Here is a 23,322-nt window from a genome sequence, read left to right as displayed (position 1 = left end):
TTGAAAATAACAAAGCAATGCAGGTGCGGTGCAATGCGTCTGCGAGCATACGCAGGGCATTTGAAAACAATAAAGCAATGCAGGTGCGGTGCAATACGTCTGCGAGCATACGCAGGGCATTTGAAAACAATAAAGCAATGCAGGTGCGGTGCAATGCGTCTGCGAGCATACGCAGGGCATTTGAAAATAATAAAGCAATGCATGTGCGGTGAAATGCGTCTGCGAGCATACGCAGGGCATTTGAAAACAATAAAGCAATGCAGGTGCGGTGCAATGCGTCTGCGAGCATACGCAGGGCATTTGAAAACAATAAAGCAATGCATGTGCGATGCAATGCGTCTGCGAGCATACGCAGAGCATTTGAAAATAATAAAGTAATCCAAATGCGATGCGGTGTGTCTGCGAGCATACGCAGAGCATCTGAAAATAATAAAGTAATGCAAATGCGATGCGGTGCGTCTGCGAGCATACGCAGAGCATCTGAAAATAATAATGCAATGCAGGTGTGGAAGATAACGCCTTTGCTTCGGCGCGAATGAAGTGCAGAAGGTAAGGTCCTTGGGCCATGAAATGGTGCCTTTAGGCGATGAGAATGATGCCTTTAGACTATGACGCCCTCGGTGTCCTGTTGTGGGGCTGGACGAGCCAATGCAGTGTCCTACTGTGGGGCTGGCCGAGCCCGTGTCTTTTCTCTCGAAATGCCCCATTGGTGGAATTTTTGAGGGCCCCCTAAAAAATTCTGTCCCAGTTTAGAAAACAAACAAAAATTCGCATACTTCCCGCGAAATGTGATGTGCAATTGCGGTTTTTTTTTTTTTTTTGAAGCTACTCAAAAATGTTGTCCCAATTTCATGCTTCAACGGAGAAATACGAGGATCTTTCATGGTAAGACCAGATGTCGATACCTCGTAGAGTTAGTAACAACACAACAACCTTGAACTATATTTACTGTGCAATAATAAAAAACAAAATTAAGAAAAATAGCAAAATCATGAGAGCAAAATCAAGCAAAAATGATTTTTTTTTAATAACAATGATTGATATAACATGCCTCAACTTCAATTGGTACGAACAATTAGATTGTGCATAAGAATTCACCATTATTTATCGTCCAACAAACTAAGATCGACTTATTGGTAATTCCTACAGCTTCAAGTGGTACCTCAGACATACCTAAGGATCGACAAGATTGGTTTTGTTTCAAACAAAGACTTTGAACTATACCTATCCTCATGTTTCAAGCGCCCTCACCAGAAAGAAAGTCCCTTTTCACACGTATTCAGTATTTTGAACTTTGGGACGTCTAGAGAAGTACACTCAAACTGAGAAAGATGTTCAATGCTTGCAATTGTGATACCATAAGCTTGGCCGTCATGTAAGTATCCACTAATGAGAGAAACCTTAGCATAGGATCACGTAGGGCTTGTTATGGGGTTGTAATGTAGGCTTGGGAAAGGGTAGGATATTATTTGGATAAAGAGTGACTAATCCTTCCCTAAGCGTTGCACTATGTCTGTGCTTGGTATTTGTGCGCTCTGACGCTGATCTACTTTGTTTTATTGTCCCTTTCTTTTGTACTTGTGCGACCTCTTTTGCAAGTTAAAGCCTTTTTTTTCCTTTTTTTTTTAGGGTTGCATGCCCGAGACTCTGTGGGGATTAAGAGAATTGACTTGGGTTGTATGCCTGAGGTCTTGATACTAATTCCGGGTTGTATGCTTGAGTGTGAAAATAAAAAGAAATAACGGGTTGTATGTCCGAGATCCCGAATGACTGAGTTTTTTTTTTTTTTTTTTTTTTGTGTGGGGGGGCTCCTTCTTGCTTTGGAGGTCGTTCTTAGCCTTTGTTTTTCTGGGACGGTCGAATCTCTTTTTTTGGAAGCTTCAGCTCAGATCTCTATCCGCGGTTGCACGTTTTTAGTGCGCTCAGGGAGGTTGGGCCAAGAGAGAGGTAGTGCATGTAAGCACTCAGAAATGGTATAGGCTTATGATGTGGTGGTAAAAAAAAAGGCTTTAGAAGGGGGAATGATAGGGATAATATCATTTGGTAGGCTAGAAAGGCTCAAACGGGTCAAAGAAGGCCTACGATCCTTTTCTATGCTGAGTGTTACTCATAATTTCGCCTCAACAGACATTCAGGCCAAGTTCTAGATCACAATGCAATGCAATTGAACGCTATCTAAAGCTCACCACACAATGCACATGAAACAATGAGGTTGGTTTTGTTCTTGTCTTGCAAGCATGCAAGAGAATTTTTCAAATGTCACTTAAAGTGTGAATGAGAGGTACCAAAAGAATCTATAGTTTACCACGAAGTCAGTCCTCTCCATCATATTGATTGTTACTTGTTTCTTTCCTATGCACATTCTAACTGTGTTGGTACCAACCAAGTCAAAAATATGAATCTAAAAAATATTTTTGTATTTTTTGAATAGGGGTACCGAACCGAAAAAGGGTTGCCTACGTATCTCATCTTTGATGAGAATCAGGTGCGCGTAGTTCGTTCAGATAGGATAGAAAGAAATAAAATATTTTTGTGATTTTTCAAAATAAAGGATTTTTTTTTCTGATTTTTTGAATAATGAATACCGAACCCAAAAGGGCTGCCTACGTATCTCATCAAATAAGAGAATCAGGTGTGCGTAGTTCTTGTAGATAAGGTATAAAATGCATGATTGAAGAAAAAACATTTTACAAAATGCAGGGTTCAACACAAGTCAACTAAAAATAGTTAGATAAAGTGCTAAGGTAGTGCAAAGCAAATAACAACAATATTTATTTAAAAACAAAAACATGTAACAACTAAAGAGTATGTGAAAAATGAAAAGAATGTTCGAAATAAAGGATAAAATTCAACCTAGCTAAAAACAACTGCTAAATGGAATGTACAGTAACCTAGGAATTCTAAGAGTTGGTTTTATCTAAACACAAGGTTCTCCCAAGCGGACAACTTGGGAGTGGAAAGTCCGTGGCTGTCGACTGCACTGCCGATCGACTAAATCCACAAGATCGATCCAACTAAAGGGTGATTTAGTAGTGCGCGGCCGCGAACCGCGAAACCGCTTTAAGTGTGTGATTTTGTGTGAATTTTCCAGGATTTGGAAGAAGTGTGAACGGATTGACAATTTATATAAACCGATAACACATATGAATATTAATATAAAACCACAAAAATATAGCAATTAAAGAGAAACAGTGAAAGCAAGATGCATAATTTGCAATAAAGTAAAAAAAATGAGTATGGTAAATAAAACTTGTTAGTAAAAAAAAAAGGACAATAATACAGTGTATGAAAAAAAACAGATATGTACGTAAACAAATAAGGGAACAAGGGGAAGGATATACATGACGAATAAATACAGGCAAGTAAAATAATAAACAAAAACTCAAATAAAGATAACATACCTCGAATAACAAATTGAGTCCATATGGTTAGAACCTAAGTGTCCCCAGCAGAGTCGTCATGTTGTTGCACCTTATTTTTAATCGAGGCTAAACAAAGCACAACTTATGGAGCTCTGAAATAGTTAATTATGTACAGAGTCGCCACCTAGCATTTAAGGTATACTAGGGTACCTACAAATTATTAATATATGCAGCTTAACATGATCTACGAAAATAAGTGAGATTCTAGTTAAGGGTTCAAATTATTCCGAAGGGAAGGTGTTAGGCATCCTTCAGAATCCACAAATGTGGTTCCCGGCTGGACCAATTTAACTATACGAGGGATGTGTAAAAAGGCTTGATTATTATTTACAAAAATTAGTAGAATTTAGACTAAAGAATAACTAATATAACTATTCACATAAATAATCGTGCAATACGTATTTTATACATATGTGATATAATAATTATTTTAAAAAAAAAGTTATGTGCAACTTAGAAGCTTGGGTATGTGAAAAGGGTATAAGGAATGGACATTAAATTATTTTGCACTCAAGGTGAGTTAACTAATTTAACTAGCTAAGTATGTACGCCTAATCAATTAATTATGAGAGTACATTCTAAAGCCTAAATATTGAGGCAAATCACCCTATTTATTTACTTAAGTGTGCTAAGCTATTGAATTAAAACTCTAGCGAAACATGATAACTATAAGAATATTAGCTACGAAAATAATAACTGCCTAATATTGATTTGTCTAAAACACATAAAATTTAAATCACCTAAGCAGATCATAAATAAATACCATCAACCTGCACAATAAAAAAGTAAAGTTTCACTATATTTTATGCTTGTATAATTTAATAATGTAAAATATATATATATATATATATATATATATATATATATATATATAAACAGAGAATTTAAGAAGCTATTTGAACTTCTTTTGAGTGTCATCTTCAAAAAGTAACTCCGGATACCTGCATGAGACTTAATAAAAATGTTAGTAAGAAAATAAATAACTATCGGATAAATTAAAGAAATAATGAATAAACTTAAAATAAAAACCCGTCTTTGTACATGGAAGGCCTTGGAAATCGACGGAAATTTCTTCATCGGCCATGTGGGCTACGAACATTGGAAAGGCGACAAATCATCATATATCTTGATTTGCAATTGAATTGCTCAAACAATCTATAATCAGAATAGTTGTGCTCAAATTTTTGTGCCAATACTTGATGGAATTTCTAGCTTAATCCTCAAAAAGCCTTGTGATATTGCAGATTCCAAAGAACCCCACCAATAAAAACTTGTTTTTTTTTTTTTTTTTTGTAATTAAACTTCAAACGATCAAAATTCTGAAATTGGCAGAGAAAAGAAAAAAACGGAGCAGATTTATATGAAAGCTGATGCATTTATCATTTGATCCACCAAAATATTGAAAACCCAAAAGCCAAATAAGGCTCAAACATAAGAGATGAAGAAAAAATAGAATATACAGTGATCAAACTAGATCTCAAAAAGTAACAGAATTATTTATTAATCAGCCCAGAAATAACAATGTCATCACTGCCTTTTTGGAAAAAAATGGAATCTTTATAGCAATATCATCACTGCTCCTTAGAAAGACAACATCTTTTTTGCATAGCCATTTAGTGGCCACTTGAAATGGAACAGGGGGATTATTACAACTGTTATTGTTGCTATCAATATTACATCAATGGCAACAACTTTTATTTATTTATTATTATTTTTTGGGGGGGATATTTCAGAAGTACTACCAAAAGGAGGCTGGTCGGTGGGAGATGGAAAATGGAAGATGTGGGGTGTGTGAATTGGTGGATATGGGCAGCTGTTGGGTTGGAGATGGGCGGCTGTTTGAGAGAGAGGGAGACGAAGTGGGGAGAGAAGTGGCGGGGAAGAGGGCTGTTTTTGGGTGCGTCGCCGAAGGAGGTATGGAGGTGATTTTGGTGCATCGCCGGAGCTCGGAGCTCCGGCGGAGGCGGCGACGGCTGGAAAGAGAGAGGGGGGAGAAAAATGTTTAGGGTTTAGGGGAGAGAAAAAGAAGACCTGATATGTGCTTGTGTGTGTGTTGTGCAAATATGTGTTGGATCCCAATAAAATTAAACCCCTCCCCTTCTTTTATAACATAAAGTCCAAATATATATATATATATAGAGAGAGAGAGAGAGTCATACCCCTTTGTCCCCTTATTTCTTTTAACTAATCAAAACCTAACCCATCACCTCAAAATGTCCACTTTTAAAAAAAGTGACGAGACCTTGATTTGATTGAATTTTGCTCTGCATTTAAAAAAAATTAGTTGTTCCGCTTTTCTCTGCACTGTCGGGCTGTACTAAAATATAGTTAATTAATACATGTATAAATAATAATGTAAGTATAAAATATAAATATTAACGTGTAAGATATGAAAAGGTATCGCTATAAAGTTAAGAAACAATTATTAATTGCACAAAAAATGGTAGTATTACGCTGTACATGTGCAAAATAATGATTCTTGAAAAATGACAATAAATTGAGAAAATTCCTAAAATAAGGATAATCATCAATAAATTGTTGAAAAAATGTAAAAATGTGTAAAAAATATATTTCGTGCTCTTTAACGAATCAGGGCCCCCCAAAACGTTAATTTTAAGCACGTCGAGCCAAAATTAGGTGTCAACAGTTACGCTTTCCCGTGTTTATGATTCAGTGATGCTTTACATATTCAGTACATATTCCGTACTGACCCCCTTTCTTCGGGGGCAGCGTTTCATGCCACGCAGGTGTATACAGATGAGTGGAAGGCATTGGCTATAGGATGTTCCCAGGCTACCAGCTGAATTGGCGAGCACCATCTCAGTTCGGAGTATTGCCGAGTCAAGTACTTTTGTTATGGCATTTTGTATATGTTAGAGACTTTGCAGACAGTGTCCTGTGGATAGGGCATCGGGAAGCGCGAATCATTTGTAGATGTTGAAAGAGTGTGTATTTTCAGATGATTTCAGTTAGTAAAAAAAAAAACGTAATTGATGGAAAGTTTTCATAATCTATATAAAGATAATGACCTCTATTTGGGAAAGTTTCATGTTTTTAAAAGTTTTTGAAATGACAGGATTTGGTAAAGCGAATGTTTAAGGGTTCGCTCAACTCTGAAGAGAGTCGGGTGCCCATCATGCCCTATCAAGATGAGGGTGTGACAAAGTGGTATCAGAGCAGGTCGTCCCAGGGGTTGTCTGCAAAGTCGTGTCTAGTAGAGTCTTGTTTATCGGTGTGTTGTGCACCACATCTATAAACAGGAGGCTACGAGACATTAATAGGGTGTCATTCTTTCTTTCATATCTAAGATCGTGCGATAGAGCCCAGTCGTAGGAAATGAAGTCCTTGGTACTAACCTTTGATTTCAGCTAAAGGACGACATCGACGGAAGAAAGCGACCGATGACATTCGCAGTTACAGAGTACAGCGGTAAGTAACGGTGTGGAAGAGGTATGTTGGATAAGGTAAGAGTATTGAAATATGATTGAAATGTAAAGTTAGGGGAATAAAAGTGAAGGTAAAGATTAGGGATTCTTTTCGAAAAGGCTAAATTAGTAATTGTTAAGGAGAAAGACGTGTTACGAGGATGTCTCGGAATCTGTAAGACTTCGACTTGCTCCAGATCATGTAATGAAGGTCACGCGAAGAGGTGGATGCAATTATATCGGCATTAATGCACTGGATTTCGCCGAAGTTTCAAGGTTAAGCGTGCTAGGGCGAGAGAAATTTTGGGATGGGTGACCCCCTGGGAAGTGTACTAAAAGTTCTATAAATGTAGATATAAGAGACAAATAGGAAGAACATGTGGGAGTACGAAGGACAAGGATAATGAGTTGGCGCAGTCGATTGGAAAACCCAGGACATGGAATGAGGATTCATGTGAAGACCGAGGAGTTCGAGTATAAAGAAAATAGGGTAAAAGATAAGGAATGAACATGAAGGAAAGGGCAACTATATGGAGACCTCCCCGAAGTATTACAATACTCCATGAGGCCAGTTCAACATTCGAGGACGAATGTTCTAAAGGGGGGGGGGGAAGATGTTATATCCCGTATTTTGCGTATTCGGATAATTCAAGATAATTACGGGAAGTTAAGGACAAGGCTATATGTTTTACCTTGTTTAGCACACAAGTTGTTCACGAAAGTTTTGATGTGGAAATATTAAGAAAGGCTAGGGGAAAAAAAGGGAAATTCGCAAGATGGCTCCTAGAAAATATGGAGGAAGGCTAAGGGCAAATTTGGAATTTGGAAAATAAATTTTCATGAATTACAAAAAAAAAAAAAAAAAGAGATGGGCTTGCACTAAATGGGCCAAGGTGGTGGGCTTTAGCCCACATGGATTAATTTACATGTGCATAAAAGATGACTTAAAGGTCACATTTCTCATCTTTATCCATAGAGGGTTCAAGAAACTTGGAGAGGAAAGAAAGGAGAAGGCCATTTCAGCCATGGCTTACCAAACAAGCTTTGGAAAAATCTTGATCAATAATTATTTTCTTCTAGCTTTTCTACTAATTGGAAGGTCCTCTTTAACATGGAGAAATTGTTGGAGTAAGCAAAATATTCGTTGTGCGAGTTGTGGACTCTAGCCGAGAAAGAAGATGAGTGGGAAAAAGGTATGTGTTCTATCTCCTTTTACATGTATTATGGATGATTATGTGTGTTGTAGTACGTAAAAGTGGATGAAAATCATGAAATATGGATGTTATGTTGGTGGCCGAATAGAGGTGTGTTGGTAAGAAGTGATGAATTGATTTTATTTAGTATATTGATTGTTGTTGTTGTGGATTCCATGATGAAAATAAAGGTTTGACGACTTGAAATGAAGTTGTAGTTGTTTGTGGGTTGTTGTAGAAGTTAATGCAATTTTAATATGGTTTCTTGTAATTATGAGAAGGAAGTTGTTAATGTGTAGATTGTCGGTGTAGTTCATGAATTTGGACAAAAAGAAAATATGTTGTCATTGTTCTTGTTGACTTTGGAAGGTTTCGGGTGAAGTGGTATGTTGGTCGAATTGTTTGAAGTGTTCTTGAATCATGTTAGAATGATTTCGGATTAATACTTGAATGTGAAATCATTGATGTTAGCTTGACTATGTGTGGTTGAATTGAATATAAAAGGAATGCCGTCGAATTGTGTAAAAGGATTGCTAGTGTTAGAATGCATTTGAATTAATTGTTGAAGTTGGAGATATGATTGTTGGTATTGTTGTTGATAATTTGGCCGAGTTGAATTCTCGGATTTGTTGTTGATAAATTGGCCGAGTTAGATTCTCGGGGATGGTGTATTTACAGGGGAAATGCTGCCGAAATTTCGGCAGATTATGAATGAATTTATTTGGAAGACTAAGGCAAGTGTGTGACAATGTGTTTAATGATTGTGTAATCTTCTTGAATGTATACTAGCGATAGCGAGCTGGACAAATAAGCGTAGCTAATAGGACGTGGAACAGGTATGTAAAGCTTACCTTTTTTTTTTCTTTTGGCATGTCCTAGAGCTAAGTAAGCGGTGATACTTATCTTGGGGTAACTCTATTCTTGATTCCGAGCTTGTTAATGATTCTTATTCACTTCTTGGTGTGAGTATACTTAGTATAGCCGAGCTTATTGTATGATTGAATAGCAAGAAAAGTCTAAAGAGTTCTGTAAGTAGTAATGTCCCTAACTTTCGTAGACGGTCTCGGATTGCTTGAGAATGGTTGTAGAAGTTCCTGTAATGAATAACGTTCATAGCTTTCATGTGTTAACTTGGATTGTTTTGGAAATGCTCGTAGAGGTTTCTCTAACGAATAATGTTCATAAATTTCATAAGCGAACTCGGATTGTTTTAGAAACGTTCATGGGGGGTTTCTATAATGAATGATGTCTATAACGATATTTGAAAGGTACTTGGTATGATTGTTGCTTTAATTTTCCAAAAATAGCTTCTGAAACGTTCGTAGAAGGTTCTGTACTTCAAACGCTCATAACTTTCTTATACTAAGTCGGATTGACCCGAAACTTGTTTCTGAGTCTCCAAGCGTCGGTAAGTATACTTATACATCGAATCTTAAAAGTTGATTTATGCGCATTTAGTTCCCCACTACTCTGTTCGTGCATATGGTTGTTAACTTCCTTATACTAACTCGGATTTACTTGAGACGTGTTTGTGGTTTACTAATGATTTCAAGAAAATTAGCTTTGTACTAAAGGAAACATAAAGCCGATTTTTAAAACCACTCCGAAGGGGGTGCGAGATTTTACTATTTAGATTTTCAAAACCACTCTGAAGAGGGTGCGAGGTTGTACTATTTCATTCCATATACGACTCATGTTTACATTCCATGGCATCATTATTATTATGTCGGGACCGGCATGCCCGAAGGGGCAAGGGTTGTATTATGTCGGAACCGGCATGCCCGAAGGGGCCATCATTATTATTATGTCGGAACCGGCATGCCCGAAGGGGCCAGGGTAGTATTATGTCGGAACCGACATGCCCGAAGGGGACATCATTATTATTATGTCGGGACCGGCATGCCCGAAGGGGCCAGTGTAGTATTATGTCGGAACCGGCATGCCCGAAGGTGCCAGGGTAGTATTATGTCGGAACCGGCATGCCTGGAGGGGCCATCATTATTGTTAATGTTTCAAGCGGTATGCCCGAAGGGGCCAGGACTAGTACTATTATGCCGGAAGCAGCATGCCCGAAGGGGCCAGGACTAGTACTATTATGCCGGAAGCAGCATGCCCGAAGGGGCCATCAGTTTTATTAAGCCGGAAGCAGCCGTCCGATGGGACTACTGTGATACTATATTTAGACTGTGTATTCTAGAATCTGGAGTGTGCTGTACATATACTGTGTATGCTGGAATTCGAGTAAGGCACTACGTGGCACGGTTCAAAATATTGTTCCCGGTAGCTCCCGGGTTGTCTCTAAACTGGTTACTGTTACGTTTTCCCGTGTTTATGATTCAGTGATGCTTTAAATATTCAGTACATATTCCGTACTGACCCCTTTTATTCGGGGGCTGCGTTTCATGCCACGCAGGTGTATACAGATGAGTGGAAGGCATTGGCTATAGGATGTTCCCAGGCTACCAGCTGAATTGGCGAGCACCATCTCAGTTCGGAGTATTGCCGAGTCAAGTACTTTTGTTATGGCATTTTGTATATGTTAGAGACTTTGCAAACAGTGTCCTGTGGATAGGGCGTCGGGAAGCGCGAATCATTTGTAGATGTTGAAAGAGTATGTATTTTCAGATGATTTCAGTTAGTAAAAAAAAAAAGTACGTAATTGATGGAAAGTTTTCATAATCTATATAAAGATAATGACCTCTATTTGGAAAAGTTTCATGTTTTTAAAAGTTTTTGAAATGACAGGTTTTGGTAAAGCGAATGTTTAAGGGTTCACTCGACTCTGACGAGAGTCGGGTGCCCATCATGCCCTATCAAGATGAGGGTGTGACAGCATCGCCGGTCGGGGCTGCTGCCATGGAGCAGTCAGGTAGGGGCATGGTGGAGCAGCCCACTGTGTCGGCCACTGCCCATATGGAGGGTACGGGAGGAGAACGTGGCGCGGCTGCCACTGACTGGTGCCGCCAGTTGGCCACTGGTTGGTGCCGCGGCCACCGTTCTAGCCACCCCCACCGCGGCCATTATTGCGGTTTTGCCCATTGTTCTTTCCATTAATATTTTTCTTCTTGTTCTTGTTGTTATTATTCCTGCCATGATTAGAACTTGAAGAAAAATTATTCCTAGAGTTGGAGTTAACATGTTCCATGTTACCTGGTTGGGCACCGCCAGTAGAGGCAATAAAAGCAGCATTCCCGCCGGCTTCCTTGGAGAGACGATTTTTTAGAGTACGTTCCGCCAGTTTTATTCGGGATCAAACGCTTTCAAAAGGTGGTAATGGGTCTTGATTTTGGACAAAATCCACCGTGCCAGAGTAGGCCTCTGGAAGACCACCAATGAGCCTCAAGACAAGGTGACTATTTGCCACCGGAGCATCCACATCAGCCAGCCTATCCGCCAAGGTTTTCACGTGGTTGCAATACGCATCCGCACTTGAAATATTTTTGAAAGAGACAGCAGCAAGTTCTTCCTCGAGATGGGTTGCCCTGGAACCCTTGTTGTCTTGAAAGATGGCCTCCAACCTCTGCCAGGCTTTCGCCGCGGTGTCATCCTTCACCAATATGGCTTGAAGTAATTCAGGAGAGATCGTACCATATATCCACTGTAAGACTGCCGCATCAAAACGATCATAGAGTTCAGGATCAGCTGCCCATAAGGCATCAAATTTGGCCTTAGCCGTGGCTTCTGTAGGGGGGATAATGTGATGCATCAGGTTATGCACTCGGGCTTGCACCTTAAATAACGCCACCCATGAATGATATGGACCATTTTCAATGTCCAATGTGAAAGGAACGAGGGATTTGACATTGGTTATGGAGAGGGCGGAGTGAAACTTTGCTCCTGTGTCAGTCATGGTGGCTTTGAAGACGAAGGGAGGAAGAATAATTGAGGAAGAAGAGGAACGAAGGGGAGAGGGGAGGTGCGGCCGGCTAGGTTAGGGTGGCGGCTAGGTTAGGGTTTTGTGGAGAAGGTAAACCTAGTCTGATACCATGTAGAAAATCAATTCCTTGATTAATTATGATGTTGTGTCATTAATATATACAAAAGACTTACCTTATTCTAAGAGATATTCTAGCTATACAAAATATTCTAGGAAATATTCTAGTTGTACATAATAATGACTAGTTACAACGATTATCAGTTCAATAGACACAGTGGGAACTAGTTAAGGTGTCTAGATGTGCATTCTCAAAGTTCGAGTGTTTAGTTGCCAAATGAGACCAAGTTTGAGTGTCTGTTATGTATTATGCATGCCATGTTCTTTCCATCAAAACTTAGAATTACTCACTAGAAGGGTGTTTAACTATTTATCATAACTTGGTAGTACTAATAGGGTATTTATGAAATGTAAAAACAGGTGATCACTAATGGAAAATACAAGAGTGTGCTGCATAGAGTGATTGCACAGACAAACAGGAATCGAATGTCACTAGCCTCATTTTATAATCCAAGAAATGATGCAGTGATTTATCCAGCACCATCTCTAGTTGAGAAAAATATTGTTGATGAACACATTTATCCTATGTTCATGTTTGATGATTACATGAAATTATATGCTGGACTCGAGTTTCAGGAAAAAGAGCCAAGGTTTGAAACCATGAAGGCCGTGGAATCTGATGTGAAAGTTAATCCAGTTGCAAGTAGAGGTGTTCATGGTTCGGTTTGGGTTGGTTATTGATTAAAACCATAACCAAACCAATTTAGTCGGTTTTTAAATGTCTAAAACCATAACCAAACCAAATAAGATAATAACCACCGGTTTGGTTATTGATGGTTTGGTTCGGTTTTTCGGTTTATAACTAGCAACCATGAGACTTATTAGTAAAACATTAAAAAGTTGAAAAAGACATGTTTTTTTTTTGTTCAAACGATAACTTTTATTTATAGTTTAAGGTGGAACATACATCATAGAAACATTTTCGATATTAGTGATAGTGTAGTACTCAAGTTACCCAAAGTTGCTGAACTATTACATAGAGAGCTAAAAACTAACTTAGTAGTGGCTGCACCATTTTTGTCATCTTAGTACACATACTTGGAAATAAAGTAGAGCATAGGAGCTTTTAGTTGTTTTTACAAACATACATATTAATTAAACATAAAGACTACCTAAAATTAAAATGAAAATAAATGAAATAAAAAAACTTTGTGTAATGATCCCAAACTTTGGGGCAGTACTTGCATTTTGCCCTCAATTCTCCCATTTTATTAAAAAAACTTTGTGTAATGATCCCAAACTTCAGATGTTTTTCTATCATTATCCCCAATGCTAGGGTCTCAACTACAAGGAGTTGTTCTTTTCTGCTTATTAGGAGGATTACCCACGGAAGAAGTATTAGGGCATTACCACGTGCTTGAGTTGCAGCAAATGCTGATGTTACTGAAGTATCTTCTATAGGAACCTCCAAAGCTACAACCTCTGTCCTTTTCATATGAAAAATATTAGAAGTTTAGGACCCATTCAAACAAGAAAAAAGAAAGGTATAAATTCAAAAAAAAAAAAAAAAACCTAAAATCAAATGGCTGACAAAGAAAGGCTAAATATTTAAGTTAAAAGACATTAGACTCTAACGTGAGCTTCTATTAGTAGGTTTACACTTAACACTTAAAGAGTTAAAAGACTTAAAGACAAGGGCTTGAACATATTCTTAAAAACATGAGTCTTAAACAATCATGTGAAGTAAGTAGACCAAAAATCAAATTAATGATTAAAAGGTATAAAATATTTATAATTATTTATGAAAAACTAATATTATACATATAAATAATTATAAAATTTATGTATATAATTTATCGGATTGGTTCGGTTGTTTTTTAATAGAACCATAACCAAACCAAATATTATCGGTTTTTAAAATTTAAAACCAAATCAAACCAAACCAAATGTCAGTTTTTTTATTCGGTTTGGTTTTGATTTTAACCAAAACCGTGAACAGCCTAGTTGCAAGTGCTTAAATTCCTATCCAATTGGAAAGATGGAGTTTGAAAAGAAAATGATATGTTTTAGAAGTTTTACAAATTAATAAAACCTAGCTACATATATGTATATCTAGCTGCATATATGTACATTATTTGCTCGTCTTTTGTGTAGTGGAATCAAGTTGTGGTTTGCTTTATATGTAGTAAAGAGTCCTAGTGTTTGTATTTCAAAATATAAGCTGCCTCTTAGGCAGATTATATACAAATAATAACTTGCAGTGTTCCGTTCTTTGTCATAGAATTTCACTTCAACTCACTTTCCTATATATTCACTTCTTTAACATATATAGTGATATTGTTACCAGTCCCACGTCGGTAGGTTAAAGGGTACATGAGCTCCTTATATGGACTTGGGCAATCCTTCTTTTATGAGCTAGTTTTGAGGTTTAGTTAGGCGCAAGATCCATTTCAGGCCCGCCTAATTTTTTATTTCCGGAGGATCGCTCGGACCGGAGCTGAGCAGGGGCACCGTTTGGTCCGGTTTCTTTCATCATCGGGTCGGTCGGGGCCGTTAGTCCGAATATCCGTGGCTATTGGTCCGGTAGAGCCGTTGCGCGTGAGCCACGCGTCGGTAGCGTCCTGTCATGGTCAACCACCAACCATGCGTGTGTCAGACCGTACGGTCAACCTAACCTACTCAGAGTTGTCCTTCCTCTTATTTTTTAATGATTTGTATTGTATGAGGCTCATAGAGGCAACACTATAAATAGAGCTCATCCCTCTCCTTTGTGGGGGTTGGCTTACACACATCAAGAACACTTTGTACTAGCAATATATATATATACAAGATCTCTCTCTCAAGTACTCGATTTCGGTCACATTTGTTGTGTTTGTTTCTTGCATTTCTTCAATCGAATAACACTCATACATTAGTAAGCATACGAGTATATAGCAAACCACAGATTATCACTGCTCTCGTCATATCATATCTATATTTATATCTTTCTTTCATCAAGTAGATTGAGACTTAACCACATATTTTATATCCACTCACAAATTTAATTGATTATCCAAATTCGGGGTAAACAGTTTGGCGCCCACCGTGGGGCTAGGATAATAGTGGCCTTTTGTCTTGATCTCTACCTTACCCATCTAAATCAAAAACACCTTGTGTTCGTATTTGAAAAAACGGACTAAATGGTTGACAGTGGGCAATCCGGTCACGTTAACAACAACGAAATCGTGGCCGAAAACGAAGGAAGCGGTCCACGAGGACCACCAAACCCATCTGATCCTAACCTCGTTAATTCAAGGGAGGGCCTCAACCAACGAAACACCGTAGACCAGGAGAATGCCACTTTACCGGCCACTGATCCTCTAAATACCCACAATTCTGTTACTCTGTCCCGGGCACAGGATCGGAAGGAACTGGGTACACCCAATGATAATATTGACCTACGTTTAATTTTTGAAATGTTGCAGGAGCAAAGAGCGGCGATTGCCGAGCAGGGAATCGCAATAGCCCGGTTGCAGAACGGAGGGGATACAATGACCCCAGAAAAAACGAGCGGTGTTGCCGAACCCAGAAAGGAGGAGGAACGTGTCATTGAGAGCAATGGATCCGGAGCTGGATCCTCGACCGAGGTTCTAAAAATGCTCAAAACTTTGGCAAAACGGGTAGACACGACCGAGAAGAGGGTCGAAACGTACAACTCTCGGGTGGATCAAATCCCGAGGGCTCCGCCTTTACTGAAAGGGCCGGATTCGAAGAGGTACATCCAAAGCCTTTTCCTCCGAGTGCGGCCCCGAAATTAATCCCGATGAGGTTTAAAATGCCGGATATCCAGAAATATGACGGCACAACGGACCCGCACGAGCACGTGACCTCATACACATGCGCCATAAAGGGTAATGATATGGAGGAGGACGAAATTGAATCGGTACTTCTGAAGAAGTTTAGGGAAACTCTATCAAAAGGAGCATTGACGTGGTACAACCATCTACCCGAGCATTCGATCACCTCCTTCGAAATGCTCGTCGATGCCTTCATCAAGGTCCACGCCGGTGCCAAAAAGGTACGGGCCCGCAAAGCCGATATTTTCCGTATAACCCAAAGAGACGATGAGTTACTGCATGAGTTCATCAATCGGTTCCAAAGGAACGGATGGAACTCCCCCCAGTTCCAGAGGAATAGGCCGCGCAAGCTTTCACAAAGGGGCTCAATGTTCTAAGTTCAACAGCTTCGTTCAAATTAAAAGAAGCTTACTAGAATACGAGGCTGTGACATGGGCTGATGTCCATAATCGGTACGAGTCGAAGATTCGGGTTGAGGATGATCAATTCGATCTCCCCCCGGGGCCGATAAATGTGGATAGAAGTTTTGAGAAACCAAGGAAGGGTTACGAAACAAAGGTCGAATCATCGAAGGAAAGGTATCAGCCATACTCCCATTCGGAGAGGCAAAGTTTTAGGTCGGAAAAGTCAAGGGTGAGCCCAAGACGTTTCTCAGGTCGGGGTAGTAAGCGGGTCGAACGCCCGTCAAACAGCCGGGGTCTCTCATTCAGGAGCGATGCCGGAAGTTCTGCCGGTTACAAGGGTTTGCCAAAGATATCGGAGTACAACTTCAACGTTAGTACTTCGGGCCTCGTCTCGGCCATCGGTCGCGTCCCGGATGTAAGATGGCCGAAACCTCTAAGGTCGGATCCGGGCCATTGGGACCCGATCATGGTGTGTGAATATCAAGGAACCCATGGTCACAGAACTGAGAATTGTCGCCAGTTGAGAGAAGAGGTAGCCCGGTTACTAAAGAACGGTCATCTCCGAGATCTGCTGAGTGAACGAGCCAAAAGTCATTACAAGGAAAGGGAAGCTCATCGAAGGGTCGAGCCGGTAGAACCCCAGCATACAATCAACATGATAGTTGGGGGTATCGATGCCCCTCGAAGGCCGGTAATAAAACGAGCCAAGGTTTCTGTTGTTCGTGAAAAACGCATCCGAGATCACTTAACCGGGGGCTCTATCTCCTTCGACGACGAGGACACAGAGGGCATCATTCAACCGCACAATGATGCATTGGTAATTTCCGTACTTATCTTTAAAACTAAGGTTAAACGCATTTTGATTGACCCAGGTAGCTCGGCCAACATCATCCGATGGAGAGTGGTCGAACAGCTAGGGCTGCTCGATCAGATCATACCGGTGGCCCGGGTACTCAGCGGGTTCAACATGGCGAGCGAAACCACGAAGGGGGAGATCTCATTTCCTGTAAACGTCGATGGCACCATTCAACAAACGGTGTTCTACGTGATCGAGGGGGACATGAAGTATAATGCATTACTGGGCAGACCCTGGATACATAGCATGAGAGCCGTGCCCTCAACACTGCATCAGTTGCTGAAATTCCCCACCCCGGAAAGGGTAAAAACCATCTGAGGTGAACAGCCCGCTGCAAGGGAAATGTTCGCAGTAGAGGAAGCAACGCCTCGGACCAAAGAGGCGGTTCAGAAGGAAAAGGGTGTGACCGGAGGAGAGGACGCCAAATAGCAATCAAAGCACACCGGGTCGGATCCAGGCCATGAAGAGGATGATTTCGAGGTACCCATATCGTTCGTCATGCCAGATAACTCGGATGCAACCAAGTCGACTGTAGAGGAGCTAGAGCAGATCATCCTATTCAAGTACCTATCAGACAAAAAGGTATACCTGGGCACGGGGCTTACCCCGGAGCTCAGGAACAAGTTAATAGAATTTCTTCGAGCTAACGCAGATTGCTTCGCATGGTCGCATATAGATATGACAGGTATATCACCAGAAGTAGCAACTCACAAACTCAGCTTGGACGGAACGTTTTCCCCGGTGAAGCAGAAAAGAAGGCCCATGGAGGAAGAAAAACACGCCTTCGTAAAAGACGAGGTAACAAAGATTTTAAAAAAAGGTTCTATCCGGGAGGTAAAGTACCCGGATTGGCTTGCTAATGTGGTAGTGGTGCCCAAAAAAGGTAATAAATTTTAAATGTGTGTCGATTACAAGGATTTCAACAAAGCATGCCCGAAGGACTTATTTCTGTTGCCTCACATCGATAGAATGATCGATGTGACGGCCGGACATGAGATGTTAAGTTTTCTCGATGCTTACTCCCGGTATAACCAAATTCGGATGCACCCGGGGGATCAAGAGAAAACGTCCTTCATCACCCGGTATGGGACTTACTGTTATAATGTGATGCCTTTTGGCCTAAAAAATGTCAATGCAACTTACCAATGCCTAGTTAATGAGATGTTCGAAGAACAAATAGGAAAAATAATAGAAGTTTACATTGACGATATGGTTGTTAAGTCCCTGGAAACAGAGGACCATTTGAAGCATTTGCAAGAAACCTTCGACGTGCTCCGCAAGTATAACATGAAGCTTAACCCGGAAAAATACACCTTCGGTGTCCGATCCGGTAAATTTTTGGGTTTCATGGTGTCAAACCGGGGTATTGAAATCAACCCGGACAAAATCAAGGCCATCGAGGATATCGAGGTAGTCAATACCGTCAAAGGAGTACAGAGGCTCACCGGAAGGATAGCGGCGTTGAGTCGCTTCATATCGAGGTCTTCAGACAAGAGTCATCATTTCTTATCCTTACTGAGGAAGAAGAACGACTTCGTTTGGACACCGGAGTGCTAAGAAGCTCTACAAGAATTGAAGAGGTACTTGTCTAGCCCCCCATTGCTGCACACACCGAAGGCGGACGAGCCACTTTTTCTCTACCTTGCTGTCTCCGAGATAGCGGTAAGTGGCGTTTTGGTCCGAGAAGAATCAGGTACACAATTCTCTATCTATTGCGTGAGTAAAACTTTGGGGGATGCGGAGACCCGTTATCCCCATTTGGAAAAATTGGCATTGGCATTGGTAAGCGTTTCTAGAAAGCTCAAGCCCTATTTTCAATGCCATCCAATATGTGTAGTAACTACTTACCCTCTGAAAAACATCATGCATAAGCCGGAATTATCAGGTAGGTTAACCAAATGGGCTGTAGAAATTAGCAGTTATGATATCAAGTACAAACCTCGAACGGCCATCAAATCTCAGATCCTGGCCGAATTCGTGGCAGAATTTACCCCGGCTATGGTCCCCGAGGTCGAGAGAGAGCTTCTGCTGACCTCGGGAAAGGCCTCGGGCATTTGGTATCTACATACGAACGGAGCCTCGAACCTCAAAGGTTCCGTGCTAGGGATCGTCCTTAGGACCCCGGCCGGGGATGCCATTCGACAGTCCATTAGAACTGCTAAATTGACTAACAATGAAGCCGAGTATGAGGCTATGATTGCAGGTTTGGAATTGGCTCGAAGTATGAGGGCCGAAATAATCGAAGTAAAGTGCGATTCGCTTTTGGTCGTGAACCAGGTGAACGGCGTGTTCGAGGTCAAGGACGAACGGATGCAGAGGTATCTTGAAAAAACCCAAGTGCTACTTCATCGATTTAAAGAATGGACCATGCAGCACGTACCGAGGGAGCAGAACAGCGAGGCCGATGCATTGGCAAATTTGGGATCCTCGGTCGAAGGGGAGGAAATCAACCCGGGGCGACGGTGCACTTGTCAAACACAGCCATAGAAAACGGACACGCCGAAATAAACACTATGGGTTTAACTTGGGATTGGCGCAACAAATACATCGACTACTTGCGTGATGGTAAGCTCCCAAACGACCCAAAGGAATCACGGTCACTAAGGACCAAGGTTACTCGTTTTTGCTTGGTAAACGGCTAATTATATCGGCGGTCTTTCTTCGGACCACTGGCCAAGTGTTTGGGCCCCGGGGAGACGGAGTACGTGATGAGAGAGGTGCACGAAGGGACATGCGGCAATCACTCCGGTGCCGATGCTCTGGTCTGAAAGATTATCAGGGCCGGTTACTATTAGAACCGAATGGACGAAGACTCAAACAATTTTGTCCGTAAATGCGATGGGTGTCAAAGGCATGCTCCGATGATTCATCAGCCCGGAGAGCTGTTACATTCGGTGGTGTCACCCTGGCCTTTCATGAAGTGGGGAATGGACATCGTCGGCCCGTTACCATGGGCACCAGGTAAAGCCCGTTTCATTTCGTTTATGACTGATTATTTCTCCAAATGGGTTGAAGCGCAGGCCTTTGAAAAAATCAGAGAAAAGGAGGTCATCGAGTTCATATGGGATCACATCATTTGTCGTTTTGGCATCCCCGCCGAGATAACTTGTGACAACGGGCCCCAATTCGTAGGCGGCAAAGTCAATAAATTTCTCGAAGGGTTGAAGATCAAGAAAATTGTATCAACTCCGTATCACCCATGTGCAAACGGACAAGCGGAATCCACGAATAAGACAATAATCCAAAATCTGAGGAAAAGACTCGAAGCATCAAAGCATCATTGGAGAGAAATATTATCGGAGATATTATGGGCTTACAGAACTACATTGAAATCGAGCACGGGGGAGACTCCCTTCTCGTTGGTTTACGGGGCTGAAGCTCTTATTCTCGTAGAAGTTGGTGAACCGACCCTCCGGTTCCGATATGCACCCGAGGAATCAAACGAGGAGGCCATGGCCGTAAGACTCGACCTCACGGACGAGCTTCGCGAAAACGCGTTGGTCCGTATTGCCGCTCAAAAGCAAAGGGTGGAGAGGTACTACAATCGGAAAGCCAATTTCCGTCATTTCCAAGTTGGGGACTTGGTGCTCCGAAAAGTTACCTTGAACACCAAGAATCCCAACGAAGGAAAACTGGGCCCGAACTGGGAAGGACCCTATAAGATAACCGAGATAACGGGCAAAGGATCATACCAACTGGAGTCCATGGATGGGCAGCGGTTGCGCAATAACTGGAATGTGGCTCATCTAAAGAGATACTACTGCTAAGGTAAGAATACCCCATGTTTTCTCTATTTTGTGACCTTTTCTTTTTTGCAGAAAGCCAAGTACCAGGCAGAGCAGAGAACCCAAATCTGAAAACACGTGTTGCACTCTTTTCCTTAGTACGGTTTTGTCCCAAAATGGGTTTTCCGACAAGGTTTTTAATGAGGCAACAAGTACAACGTGTTACTTGACAAAAATAAAGGACGAACGTCCGGACCATCGAGGTCACGCCCTACGAGTGGGGACTTAATAGCACTCACCCGACCTTGCAGCTCGGATGAGTGCTAGGGGAATATTATGCTCGCATCGAAGATTACCCCGGTCAAAGAAGACGGAGAAACTCAACACTTGCTACGGCAAAATTATCCCGGCCACCGGCCATAGCCTTCGATGTAAGGACCAAATGATCATAAGGAATCGTGTCCCATTTAGCATTCGATCTAAGGACCAAACGATCATAATGAATCGTGTCCCATTTAGTATTTGCTACGGCAAAGGCAAAAGGAATGAAAATTCTCATGTGAACAAACATTTTGCAAGCACAAAACTATCGAAAGTTCGGATAATAATATCTCGGGTGTCTTTCTGATAAATGGACTTTACCCCGGTGATAACCGCTGTATTTCGACACTGCTTCATTCACACGCCCTATACCGGGCACAATGGTCGAGATTCGACAAAGGCAACGAGGTCATAGCGAACCGAGCCAAAATCGTTAAAAAATTCGACTAAGGCAACGAGGTCACAATGATCCGAGCCAAAATTTGATAAACTTCCCCAAACGGGGACTGTTACGTCAAAATTTAGCCAAGGCCGAACAAATACCGGCCCTAAAATATTGCCGAAAAAATACCGGCCCTAAGGAAATGCCTATCGTGTTTCGGGGTCATCTGAATTCACAACGCATCGGATAAGTCCTACGGGCACAGTGAATTGATGACTACGAGTCTATTTGTTCTAAAAAAGCATCGGGTAAGTCCTACGGGAACGGTGAACTAACGACCACGAACCAGCTCACCCTCAAAACGGACCAACACTTCTGGAAAAAGTAATAGCAAACATTCAAACAAGGAAACTAGAAAGATGCATTTTTCATTTATACAAAGGGATGTTTTTTACATCGGAAAACCAAAGTCCTGCAGAGGCGAAAAATAAAATAAAGATAAAAGCCAAGTACATGCCCTAATCTACTCGGAATGGCTGGAACCGGAGCGCTCAGACTCTGTTCGCTCAGAGTCATCGGAGTCGGAACCAAGAGCATCCTTAGCCTCTCCTTCGACCCTTTTAGCCTCGGCAATAAGGGCCAGAAGATCGGTAAAGCCATGCTCGGCTTGCTCGAGAGTAATCCTCCAGGACTTCCACTTCTCGTACTCAACAACAATAATAGCCTGAGCCTCGGCGGCCTCGACGCTCTTCAGAGCCTCGTCCAAATCAGCCTCGGCCTGGGCTAACTTCGCTGCTAGGGCATCCCGAGCCTCCCCAAGAACATTCTGCATCTGGATGGCCGATTGAAGCTCGGCCTGGAGGGTGTCATTTGCATCGATCGTTTCCTTAAGTTCGTTCTTCAGATCATCGCACATCGGGTCCTGCTCTCTGCTTTCTCTTCGAACACCCTAGCACGCTCTTGATACCGGGCACTCTCAGATTCGAGCAGCCGGTTCCTCTCGGCCAAGCTCGCAGCATCCGACTTCACCAAATCTAGCTCCTCCCGGAGTTGGGAGAAAGTGGTCTCAAGCTCACCGAGCCTCGAGAAAATTTGAGCGTTATCCCGGCTAAGGCCGATCTTCTCAGATTCAAGGCTCCGATTGTATTCGGTCATGGCGACCAGTTCACTCCTCAGCTGACGGTTCTCGGCCTTCGCTGCGTCAAGCTCGGTTTGAAGATTGGAAAGAGCGACTGCTCGGCTCAACTCCTCCTCCTTCTCCCGAAGAAGGTGCAGATACTTCTCCGTTTCCTGGCCTTGGGCATCCAATTGTCCCTTAAGATCATCCATCTCTTGCTGGGCACGGACGAAGGCCTCGTTGACAAGCACCACACTCTGCTAAAAAAAAAAAGGCAAGTTAAAAACTTGAACGGGACAGGGTTAAAATCCTCAGTAAAGGTGTGCAAAAATGGCTTAAAATCCTACCTGGTTGCCCGCATGCATACCCTCGTTGATGAGGAATTGCCAGGTGACCCCGGTCATCTTCCGCTTGTCCGAATCCGAGACAAGAGGCCTCAGATAGCTCGCTACGCCCACCGGGCCAGAAATGAAGCTGCAATCCTCGGGGACGGTGACCATGACCGATTTTGTTCTCCTCGGTTCCACGCTTGGCGCCGGGAAAATACGCACCAAGCTGTCCCTGGCCCCAGATTAGGAGGATCGGCTGGCCGACCTCGTGGCCCGAGGGATAGGGAGATGCCCGAATCCTGCAGCCTCGCCGATAGTGGGAGGGGTGCCCGAGAACATATCATCAAACTCGTCAGGCCTCGGAGTCGGAGTGGAGGA

The 23,322-nt window shown here is 41.9% G+C and overlaps 1 pseudogene; it reads left to right on the top strand.

Moving 5' to 3' along the window:
• The window catches only part of LOC132619550 (1-aminocyclopropane-1-carboxylate oxidase 3-like), a 52,804-nt pseudogene extending 31,877 nt beyond the window's left edge, over positions 1-20,927 (top strand).
• The last annotated feature ends 2,395 nt before the right edge of the window (positions 20,928-23,322 follow it).

Source organism: Lycium barbarum, chromosome 11 (genome assembly GCF_019175385.1).
Source record: "Lycium barbarum isolate Lr01 chromosome 11, ASM1917538v2, whole genome shotgun sequence".
Taxonomy (NCBI): domain Eukaryota; kingdom Viridiplantae; phylum Streptophyta; class Magnoliopsida; order Solanales; family Solanaceae; genus Lycium; species Lycium barbarum.
This window is presented reverse-complemented; position numbering and strand designations above follow the sequence as displayed.